Source organism: Vanellus vanellus (assembly GCF_965231255.1).
Source record: "Vanellus vanellus genome assembly, chromosome: Z".
In the NCBI taxonomy this organism is placed as follows: Eukaryota; Metazoa; Chordata; class Aves; order Charadriiformes; family Charadriidae; genus Vanellus; species Vanellus vanellus.
The window spans coordinates 77,893,467-77,905,584 of NC_138908.1; positions in this window are offsets into that span (position 1 = coordinate 77,893,467).

The following is a 12,118-nucleotide window of genomic DNA, read 5'->3' on the forward strand; positions in this document are numbered from 1 at the left end:
TCTCTTAAAAAAGTAAGACCTGGGGGTTGTCTGGCAAGGAGGGTTTTCTAGAAGAACAGGCTGGCTTGCCTTTATTCTGGTCTTACCTCTTCTCCACTGCCTCCCAAACCTCTTTCCCTGTCACTGCCCTGGCCTGGTGGCAGGTGTTGCTCAGAGCAACGCAGGTGATATTATGCTGGGGACAGAAGACTCCACTGGTGGCACAGTGGTGGTGGGTTGCTTCCCTCTATACCCATAGCCCATAACTACTAACCCCTCTGGTTTTGCTGCTTCCTGAGCATCCCAGCTCCTTGGTCCAGTGGGATTATGGATGGTGGGTGGCTAAAGCCGTAAAGATTCCCTGTGCAAGGGAGGAGGATTTCCAACCACTCCCTCTGGAGTGCTGGAGGATGCTGAGATGTCCCGGTCTCGTCTTTGCAAGCAACCAGAGATGTATGGGACTGCCTGGCCTTGGGCATCTCAGCTCAGTCTTGTGGGTCTTTGTGCTTGCCAGCCCTGGGACCTGTCGTACTGCACTGTGCCAGTTCTGTCATGGCTCTGTGGATCTCCAGGTCACTGCTGGCTTCTGCCAGCATGGAGCCTCAGCTGGCAGGGAATGGCCCTGGCTGGAGCTTTTCGTCAGGAGCCCAAGACACCAGCCAGCGTTGAGGTTGAACTGAAAGAGGATGCTGTAGTGAGTGAGCTGGGGATGCTGGCAGGGACTGGCTGAGCATCTGGTGCCCTGGCTGGAGGTGGCAGCAAGGATGCTTTTCTTCTGTGCCCGTTCCTTGCTCAGAGGCAGTGTGTGGGGAGATGGGGCAGGGGGTGGTGGTGGTATACGAAGTGACCAGTGGTTTACAGTGTGTTATGAGTCACCATCTGCAAGTCAAGCAGCTTTCTCCTGTGCACGTGGCCCAGAGGACAGTCCTTGGAGGTTTCAGTTTAATCTGGTCTCCCTAGGTGCCCATCACTGTGGTATCTGGGCACATTCATCCTCACCTGCCTGGCAGACATGTCTGTGGTGGCTGCACTCTGCATGGGGTTTTGCTGGAAGTGTTACTCCTTGAGGAATGGAGATCTGTCTTGCCCAGGTGGCCTCGAAGACGTCTGCTGCACTGCTGTCCTGCTCCTCCCATGCTTGCTCAGGATGAGATGAGGCTCCTGCATCGCTTGCCATGGCATGCTCTGTAACGCTGACTTGAGAGAACACCCCATGAGCAGAGAGCCCTGAGCTCTCCTCTCAAACCAGACCAGTGGAAAGGGCAGGGGGTGGCTATTCTCCAGCACCCACCAACATATTCCAGCAGCCCTGTGAGCCAGAACCCTGTAGGGACCTGAGGCTCTTCAGGGTTGGGATGTGCTGGGGATGCTGAGGTGTCTGGAGACCCTGCACAGCTGGCTAGCTGTGGGGCCACATCTGGAGCATTGAGGCTCTTAATTCCCAAAGCCATGTCCCATTGCCTATAGTGAGGATTGCAGAGAGGATTTATCCTGGCACGTGGTTCCCAGAGCTGCTGCAAGGCACCAGGTTAAAGCCGGTTGTGGTTATCTCCAGCTGGACCATCACAATGCAAATACATCTGAGCCTGGTTGGGGATGGCAGTGGGTTAATGTGAAAGTGGGACTTGGCAAACGCCACCCTCCAATTTGCTGGAAGAGAACGAGCGAAGAGGGAAAAGTTACAGTGCCACATAATTAGGGAGCAAATGAGGAGAGCAGCAGCATCTCCGCGTGAGAAGGGGCTGAAAGAATTAACGCTTAAGAAAATACCGCCCTGAATGAATTCCCTGCTTAGCTTCAACCTTCAGTAAGGGCAGCAGCACTGGATGTACAGCCTGAAGGAGGGTGGGGAGTGGGAGGGAGGCGGGGAGGAGAAATTGCTGCTGCTGGAGGGGAACAAAACCACAGAGTGTGTCGGGTTTGGGGAGAGGGGTTGAGCTGCACCACGGGCACTGGTATCACGCTGTGACGGTGGCAGGGCTCCTCTTTGGCAAACCACTGTCTTTATGAAACATCGCCCAGGCTGGAGCGGTATTCCATGACCCGTGTTCATGAAGGAGTGTCTGGTGTCAAGTTGTACGTAAGGTTGAGGAAAAATAAGAATATTCAAAGTCAACTGGGAAGAGCAGCCAGTGAGGGGGCACATGGGGACAAGGTGCAGGCTCTGGGCTGTGGGCGCCGATGCTTCTGCTTCTTTAAGGTGTGTGGTGCGGTGTCCACATCCCTGGGTCATGCCGATGTGAGCAGCCGTCCTCGCTGCAAGAAATCTTCCCTGCCCAATGCAGACGTTGGCACATGTCTGTGGCAGCAATCAGAGGGAGGAACTGAGCAGGGCTTCTGTACATGGGGAGGGAGAACAGGACTGAGGACATGTCGTGACAGCTGACCACCCTGGCTGCCAGGAGTGGGTCGGGACAGGGGCCCTGGTTGGGGTGCGCAATGCCACGCTCGTGGGAGCTGCACATGCTGTCCCGGCTGCTGATGCTGCATGGCGGCTTGGTGCTGCTGGGAGGCTGCCAGGTGAGGGGGTGGGGGGTGGAGATGGGATGTTTTCTCCGGCACCTTGCAGGGCTTAAAAAAAAGAAAAGTTATTCTAGGAAAAGAAATGAGCTGAATCTGCTCCATCTCCCTGCTTGGTGGGGTGGTTTGTCCCACACCAGGTTGGAGTTGCATAAGGATGTGCTGGCAGAGCAGGGTCACGCCAGGGAGCGTGCAGGCTGTGGGCATTGCTCTGTCTGGCTGCTGCCTGGCACTGCCTGCGTCCCTCCCTGTCTGTGCCAATCCCCAAATGGGGTCTGCAGAGCTGTGCATCACAAAGTGTGCCAGGTGTGTGCACACGTGTGTGGGTGAGTGTTGCGTCTGCCTGGGGTTGCTCGCAGCTGTGTGCTGCGAGGCTACGTGTCCTGGGAGAGCATTTGCCAGCTGACAACCCCAGGCTGGACCTTCCAGCTTAGAAATTGAGGCTTTTGTGCATGCACATCCCTTGTGGATGCCATGCACGTGCATGTCCCCCATGCCATGCATGTGCTGTGCCCTACACGGCACCTGCCAGGACTTCTTAAGCTTTTGGGGGTGGAGGGACCCATCTGGCCCCGGTGAGAGGTTTTTGCCACAGCAGAATCCTCTGTAGAAGGGTCTCCGCTGAGCCATGGGGGCAAATGCATTTGTGAATGCTTCTGTGTGTGCTAAGGGGGCATCTCCCAGGTGAGAGACTCTGGACTGGGGAGAAAAAAGTGGCAGGGGGGCTTCCCCACCCCCCAGGGATCGTGGGTCACCTCACCGCACCATGAAGGGGGTCGCACACAAAATTTGCTGTGACTAGGGTTTCCCACCTGCAAAGCTGGAGGGACACGTGTGGATACGGACTGTGCCGCATTTTGGAGCGGGTGGTGAAGCAAGTGGCTGGAGGGGGATTCCTGGAGGGCGTAGGGGTGGGCGCATCCGTCTGCCGCACATGGCTCCCCGCGCGTATGTCTGCATGTACGGGCAGAGCTTCCGGAGAGGGTGAATGAATGAGGCAATTCATTATTTCAGCACTGGCTCTGGTGAGGCTTTTCCTTTAGAGGCAGGCGTGCGCCAGCGCGTGGGCTCCTGCCTGCGTATGCATGTGGGCTCCTGCCTGCGTGTGCAGGTGGGCGTCGAGGGGGCTTCGGGAGATGTTTGCCACGTCAGGGAATTCACTCTGGGGGCTGGCCTGCGCCCCCGCTGCACTCGCTGCCTTGTCTGCTTGGCGCAGCGTTGTGTAACTTCCGATGCCCCTGCCGGATCTCCTTCCCCGGCAGAGAGGGATGCTCTGGCTGCCCTCCCTGCCTGCTGCCAGGGAGACATCCCCCTGGCCAACCGGGCAAGGAGGGCAGCCCTTAATGTCCCCCTTACCTGGGGATGCCAGTGCCTTTCCTGGCAGAGAGGGCTGGCCCTGAGCGGCAGGCCTGCTCTGGCAGACGGAGGGACTGGCAGCAGGGAAAAAGCCCTTGGCAGCCAAAAATGAGAGGGACTGTTTTCCTGTGTCTCCCAAATTTATGCCCTCCAAACAAGGTGTTTGCTCTGGGAGAGGTAAGGCGGGGTATGGGTCTCTTTCTGCAGGGGACCCACAAGGGACATTGGCATGCAGGTGCAGCTCCCTGGGTGCCAAGACCTGTGAGACCCAGGCTGAGACCCAGCAATTCATCTCATGCAATGCTGGGCCATGGGGAGAGATGAGGCTGGTGGGGCCCTGCAGCCCATTGGATGTTCCTGGGGTAGACAGGGCAGCTTTGCTACTCTGGGAGCAGAGGGACCACTGGGCAAGGGGGGGATCTGCCTGACATTTTTGTCTTTCCTCCTGCAGCCGTGTTGCCATGCTGGTACTGCCGTTTCCATGCCAGTACAGCCGTTTCCATGCCGGTACCGCTGTTGCCAGGCTACGCTGAGGGTGTTAGAAGAGGATGTCAAGTTGCTTTGAGGATGAGGAGACAGGAGATAAAGCCGGGGAGATGCTGTGGCTTCTGAATCCCACCTTGCTGCCAGCCCAGGGACTTGCCAGGCATGGGCCAGGTTGGAGAGGACCAGGCAGTGACAGAGGTGTTGCTGCCTGTGGGAGCTGGTGTGGTGGCAGTCCCCAGGGCCTGCCTGGACCAGTGATCCTGGTAGGTCACTGGCCTTGCAGCACTCCCCCAGAATTGCTTGGTGCTCCCCTGGCATTGCTCAGGACTCGGGGTGCTGGAAGGATGACCTGGCGGCAGCCTGGTATGTCTGCAGTGGTGTTTTAGCAACTGGATTTATAAAGTCATCAAATAAAGAAGCCAGGATTATTTGACAAGCCCTGTTGAACACACGGGCATGAAATCACAGTGGGTTATAGCCCCTTCCTTAATTTCCTTTTCTTCACCATCCCGGACCGTGTCTTGTGGTCTGTAGATGTTGAACTGCCGGGGCTCATACCCAGCCTCATCCCCACTCCCTGACCAAAACAGACACATTTCAATTCTGCACCATTGAAGTGAGCCAGAGAACCTTGAGGCACCCCTGGCTGCAAGTTTCGGGAGCTTTCTGCGCTAGAAATGATGCTCCCCTTGAAAACATCCTCCTGGGCTGGGAGGTCCAGAGGGTGTGCAGGTTCCTCGGCTCTGCTCCCCATGTGTGGGGCACGCTGCAGGCTCCCATGACTTCACGTGCCAGCTGGGTTGGGATGTTTGTGCCCCAGTTAACGCTGGAAAAAATCTTTGCAGAGCAAGGAGAAGAGTTGCAACCTGCAGGTCAGCAAGGCAGGGTGGGCCAGCTGAAGTATCAGCAGGAATCGTGGCTCTGTCTGATTGACTTGCTCTTCTCCATCCTGCTGTCAGCTCCTAAAGCACGGGGCTGGGTGAGGGGGGACCTGGGGAGTTGGTACCTGTTGGCTGTGGAAGTGGCTTACGTGGTGGGGTCCCCTTCTTCCCAAGAGAAGGGATTGGCCCCAGAGGATGCTGAGCCTCGGGGTCTCAGCATCCCCTCCTCCTGCCTTTCGTTTTGGTTGTGTGCCCGGTGCTTATGTGAGAGCGCTGCTGTACTGGGCTGGGGCTTAAGAGAGATGCCACACAGCGGGGCCGATTTCCACCTTACTCTTCTTGCCGTTAAAAATTCACCTTGTGGGCACCGAGGCGAATTTTTGCAAGGCCGGTGCCTGTCTGTCCCTTAGCAGCCGGCCCAGCGTGGCACGGTGCAGCCCGTCTGCAGGCATGGGGTTGGCCCCAGCATGGGAGCAGCGTGGCCCCAAGACCATCAGAAATAGCTCCTGCACATGGCCCGCTGTCTGGCTGCCGGCGTGTCACGGGAGGGCAGGGATGGGGCTGTGCATGCCTGGGGACCTGCCCTGTGCAGGCAGCTGCTGGGTGTTTTTCCATGCATGGGAGATGCTGGCTGTTCTGCGGGGCTAATGGCAGGTCTCTGAGACAGCGCCTGGCTGTGGGGTTGGGGACAGGGCAGGACACTGCTGTGGCTGAAAGTATTTTCTCCCCAAAAAGTGAGCTGGCAGCTCCCAGTCCACCAGCTCTCGTGCTGTTTCTTGCCAGCCCAGTACCCGGTGTCCCTCTGGCACAGAGGGGGAATGCTGCCAGAGCATCCCACCCAGCCTCCACCTCCCCTCCACCCATCTCCTTCCAGCCCCCCTCCCGCCACCCCCGCACTCCAGCCTAAATAATTCCTCCTCTGCCTGGCAGTGTGCAGACTGCTCTCCTGTCCTTCCCTTAGTCATCGCTCAGCCGAGCGAGACAGATATAGTTGCGTGCGGCTCCTCACAGATCAGTCACTTCAGCCCCCGGATTGTTTCGCTGCTGGGTCGTGGGGTGCCCTGTGCTGAACACGAGGTGCCTCCCCCTTTACTACCCCCATCATCGCTGCCAGAGCCGCTAACCCCCTGCCCAGGGAGCGAACAGCCCTGCTGATGCCGGCTGGGTTGGCAAATGACCCAGACGGGGCTCTGTGTCCCTGTCCAGCTGTGGGGCGGGTGCCTGTCTATGCCAAGCACAGCACTGGCTTTCTGGGGTGGCTCAGCTCCAAATCCCTGCTTTCCAGGTACGCTGGCTGCCTTCCTCCTTCCCTGGCCAGCCAGGGTACGCCTTGGCCCTGTGGGGCTCCCAGATTAGTCCGGGACTGATGCCTGGTTACTGGTGTCCCCATCAGATGCCTTGACACAGGACTCTGGGGGGGCAGAGGGCACTGTGCGTGCTGCCTTTCAGGTCCAGGGTCGCATCCCAGATGGAGGGGGGTGCTGGTGTGCGCAGCACATGTGTGTTGTGAGAAGGGATGCTGGGGTGCGCAGGGACATGCGTCGCACCGTACAGCTGTCCACTGCTACCCAGAGGGACTGTCAGTGTCTGCTCTGACACCAGCCATGGGGGGCTTGGGTCCTCACAGTCAAAATGGGAGGGCAGGTTCCGCCCTTCACCGTACCCCAAACTATTTCCCTCCCTGCCTTATTTGGCAGCCTATGGCACCTGCCACACCAGCCCCAGTGGTCCATAGTGGCTGCTTAGGGGCCAGCAAGGTGCAGGCAGCTGTGCAGAGGGGAACAGTGGGACATGGGAGCCCCAGGGAGTCCAGGGCTGGGGCCACTGCCTCCCGTGCTACCTCTTGGTCCCACTGCAAGGCCAGGGGGGTGCAGAGGGAGGCACCCAGGACTTGCAGTATTAATGCGTTGCTCCCACATGGCCTTGCACGGAGGCAGGAGAGGACCCGGACACCCTGCCTGGGTGCTGCGTGGGTTGCCAGGATGAGTCACAGCAAAGCTGCTGCGGGGAGCAAGATGCTCACTGTGCCCGGTGCCACGCTGTGCTCCCCCCCCACTCATCACAGGGCCGCCCCTGCACCCCTGGCACATGCTGGCACCCTCTGTCCCCCCCCCCGCACACGGCCGTGCTGCGGGGAAGAAAGCGGGAGTGAGCGTGCCAGGAACAGAAGGCAGCGTCTGGCAGCCCTGCGCCGTGTCAGGGCCACCGAGCCGGCAATGTGGGGGTGGCGGGAGCTGGCGGCACGGCATGCCGGCGGGAAGCCGTGCACAGCCCCCTGCGTGGGCTCCCGTGGGTGGCCCAGGCCACATGCGTCCTCCCGGGAGAGGAGCACACCGCCTCCATGATGGAGTGCCCGCCGGGTCGTGTCCTCTTGGGGCAGCTCATCCTGCTGCTCCCAGCAGTGTGCTAGGGGAGATACTGGGGACACACACCCTATTTCCCCACTCGAGTCCCAAATGGGTCCCTCCGGGCTGCCCTGTGGACCCAGGCAGCATGTGGCTGGTCCCAGCAGGCGCTGGTGGGCGTCACTGTCCCTACCTCTGTCACCATGCCAGTGCCTGGCTGAGTTTCCATCGCTTAAACATCCTTCCCAGCCCTGCGGCAGTGCTGGGTGTGGGCGGACCCCATGGCTGCTTGGGGGGTGCAGTGGTTCTGTGCAGAGGAGGGGGTTCCCAGGGCTCCTGCCAGGGGACACGGAGAGGAGGGGGCTCTGGCTCCCCATGAATCTCGTGGGGAAGGGCTGCTGGGCCTGAGGAAGCCCTGGGCTTGTCTCTCTTCAAGGCCCAGGGTCTCCCGAGTCTTGGGTGCTGCAGAGGATGGAGCCCACCCCAGACTGCAGGAGCCTGGGGCTGCCCAGGCTGAGTCCCAGCTCCTCACGCAGGGTGTGTGGCCCGGTGCTTACCTGCCACGGGCACATAACTATGGAGGAGGAGGGTGTTATGGTGCAGAGACCAGGGTCAGAGACGGGTTTGGGGCAGGAGGAGAAAGGGGTCACAAACTACCCTACAAAATGCCACCTGGGGATTGAAGTGGGTCCCGGCACCCCTCATCCCTGCATGCTCCCGTGGCTGTGGGACCAGTAGCTGGGCATGAGGATGGAGGCATGGCCAGTGCAATGATGCCAGCCCATCTGCTCCACTGGGACAGCCTGGTGGCATGCTCTTGTCCCCTGCTGGCCATGATGTCCCTGTGCCCCCATCCCTGGTGTGGCGGTCAGGGATGGTTCTGCAGTGTGCAGGTCCAGAAGTGGCACGGCCTGCTCGTGGCATGGTGCAGGGGTGACACCCTGTGGCCACCTCTCTGCTAGAGTGGGGACACATGCTTCTTAAGGCTCCTTGCACCCGTTTCCAGCCCCCTCACCCCCCCCAAGTCTGCCCAGAGGTCTCCACAGAGGGCCCTGGTCCCTCTAGGGACCCTGGCTCAGGGTTGAGTCATTCTGGGTGGTCCAACCTCCTCATCTCAAATCCCCTCAGCTTCTCCCCTCCTCACCCTGCTTGCATCTGGAGGGATCCTGCTAAATGGGGACACTTGTCCCCGCTCTGCATGGTCATTCCTGGTCTGGTCTGGGAGGGGAAGGACAGTTGGGGCCACCAGGGTGGTGGCAGTGCCTCTGGGAGCTGTGGCTGTTTGCTGTCACTGTCACTCACTGCCCAGAGAACCCCCTTTTGCTGCTGGTGGTCCCTGGCTTGTCCTGTGGCAGTGATGGGATGGGGCTCTGACATCTTTCCCCAGCGATGGCCGGGTGCTCAAGGTAACACTGTCTCAGCCCAGGGGGTCACCCGTGTCCCCTCCCTGCTCCGTGTCAGCACCGCTCCTCGCACACATCCCTGCGGGCTGGATGGCTCTGGTGTGGGGCACGCCGCTGTCACCTCCCCTCTGGGACGCACCAGACCTGATGGCACCTGGCCAAGCCCCCGGGACACACAGAGGTCCCCGGCCGTGGAGGAGGGTGCTATCCCGCACCCTGGGTGCAAAGCTAAGCGCCCATCGTCCCCGCAAGCAGAGGTTTTTGGGGTGGGTGACAGCCCTGTGCAATGGTCGTGCGTCCCAGCAGAGGGTGCAACTTCCCCGCCGAGCGGGGCACTGCTACCCCCCTGGCGTCCCCATGGGACAGCGGGGACACCCCGACAGGCACCACGAGGTGCTCCGGGCTCCTTGCAAACGGCAGGACCCACGGGGTGAAGGGCGGCCCGTGCTCTGACCGCTGCAAAACCTAACGCACCAGTCGGAGCTGACCCCCCAGGACCCCACGAGGCTGTCCCCGGTCCCAGACTGGGTGACATTGTGCTAGAACCCTACATCTGGGACTCCCCCCGGGGAGCAGCCAAGCAGTGGGTGATGGATTTGGGATGGTGGACCCGTGGGCTGCATAGACACCATTGCTCCAGCATGAATTTACTATCCCTGGGATTTCCATCCTTGTGCGGTCTGGGGGGAGGGGGGGGGAGGGGGCGGATTGGACAGCCAATTCCTGCCACAGCTTTAAATCCCACCAGAGCATCCCCATCTTTTGGTTTGGGGCCTCTGGAACTTTCACTGGGGAGGTCTACACCAGCATTCAGGGGGATTCCAGCAGAGGTTTGCATCAGCATTTGTTGAGAAGTTTGCACGAGCATTCAGCGAAGATTTGCACCAGCATTTGGGTGGTGAGGAGGTTTGCACCAACAAGCAGGGGAAGGTTTGCATAAGCATTGAGGAGGGCAGTTTGCAGGCCATGGAGGCTTTCTGGGGACAGGTTGGCATTGCCCCTGTCTCAGAGGAGCAGGTGACAGCGAAGAGATGCCACAGCACCACCTTGCCCATTCCCCCACGTCTTCCTGCTTCTGCCCAGACCTCGAGGCTGTCCGTGTGGAGACACAGCTGGTGGGTCATGCTCTGCCCACGTTGGTGGCTGCTCGCTGGGGACCTGCAGCTGTGGCAGATCATGTGTGCCAGGCTGCTGGCACCACAGCGGTTACAGCACAGCCCTGCAGGACGCAGGCCAGCCTGGCCACATGTGGCCCTCATTAGCCAGCTCCCTGGGGACGCAAGCCGGCTGTGTGGCCTGGCAAGGGGGTGGCAGGGGAGGATGGGGCCGGGAAACCCGCCTGTACCTTGTCCCCAGGGGAAGGGCTGGGTGCAGAGTGGGGCTGGATCAGGGTTGGGGGGGTTCTGCCCTCCCAGCTTGGGTGCTGCGGGGTGTTCAGAGCATGGGATCTGGCAGCGGGTGCTTCACCCCCAGGGTCCCCAGGAGGTGTGCTCTGCCCCAGCTCACTCTCCAGCTCTGGCAGCCAGGGCAATAACCCAGCAATCAACAGCATCTCTCCAGGCAAGGGCTTCCATGGGGCTTCCCTCCATGGGCAGAGCCCAGGGCATCACCCACCCATGGCATCCCAGCTTCAAGCATGTAAACCACTGCCAGCTCCTCCTTCCTCTGGGTGCCCATCCTCTTCCTCAAGGCGATGGGTTCCTCTCCTGAGAGCTTTTACAGCTAATCCAGCTTCCAGGGCCTGAAACACTCGCTGCTCCCCAGGCTGGATTCTCTTCGAGGGGCCAGCTGGACACCACTGCTGTGGTCTGGATGCAATGGCAGCCCCTCTGACTTGGGAAGCGCAGCCCTGGGGATGGGCTGCAATATCCAAGTCCAGCTTTTAGCAACAAACTCTGTGTTCTTGCAGACCCTATGCATGCTGCCAGGGCAATGTCCCCCTCCTAATTCCTCCCTGGATCCAATTCTCAAGCCCCTTTCCCCACCCAGCTGCAACACGGGCATTGTTTAAGGAAAGCCCCTGCCCAGGCAGGTGAACCCCCTTTGATGGCAGCCTGGCTCCCACAGACCACACACCACCAGCAAGAGCCGCAGCTTTCCCTGGGTGCTCCATGGATGTGGCTGGCAGTGGATGAGCCTCCGGTCATGGGGACCACTCTCCACACACCTCTTCCCTGGGACCCTTGGTGTCTCCATGGGGTTATTTCAGCTCTCCCAGCACTGCTGCAAACAGCCTGTTCCCAGCACCCAGCCATCCCCTATGCCCAGTGCTCTGTTTGTAGCCTCCAATGCCTCTGCAGGCAAGAAGCACCCTCATCCCCGTGGGTGGGCATCCCTCCTGCTGCAGGGGCTGGGGCAGTTGTAGGATCAGCTGGGTACTCTCCCCACTGTCTGCTCTCCTGGTGAGATGTGGGGCACCCCAAGTTTACAGGGCCCTGGGTTAACCCACTGGCTTTCCCCTGTCACTGCTGCAGGACACTATGGGGACATGAGGCCAAGCGTGGCTGGTGGGGCAGGGACCTGAGACCAGGGCAGGATGTTACACACAACAGGCAGCTGTGGGGTCCCCAGAAACCCCTGGGAGAAGCCAGAAGCCCCGTAAGCGCGCTGGCAGGAGGCTACTTGGACACAGCTGTTTAATGGACACATCTCAGTACAGAGCGGGTGTTGCGACCCACACACCCACAGCCACCTCCTCACCACGGCCATGGCTCTGGCCCCATCTCGGACCTGGTGTCCGAAATATCCCCATTGGCCTAGTATGCCAGGGTGGTAGAGGAAGGTTTCATGGCAGAAGAAGGTGTCGGTGTGCTTCCCGATCTTGCAGTGGGGAAAGTCCCTGGAGAAAGGGACCTGTGCTCTGTCTGGGGCAGGGAGGCTGAGCAGGATGGTGCCCCCATCACATCAGGGGGGTGGAGGTGAGGGAACGACCAGGTTGCTGCAGGTGCATCCCCAGCCTGTGCACATCCCGGAGCACCCTGGCTCAGCCAGGGCACGCCGGGGGGGAGAGGCTGATGGCACCGCGGGGAAGGGGTTGGAGGGGCAGGGGGCAGCTGCTGGGGCTGCTGTGGACCCGGGTATCCCCTTTTGGCATGCGTGGGGCGAGGTTTCCAGGGGTCCCTGCTCCTTCACCTGCAGGCTGAGCACA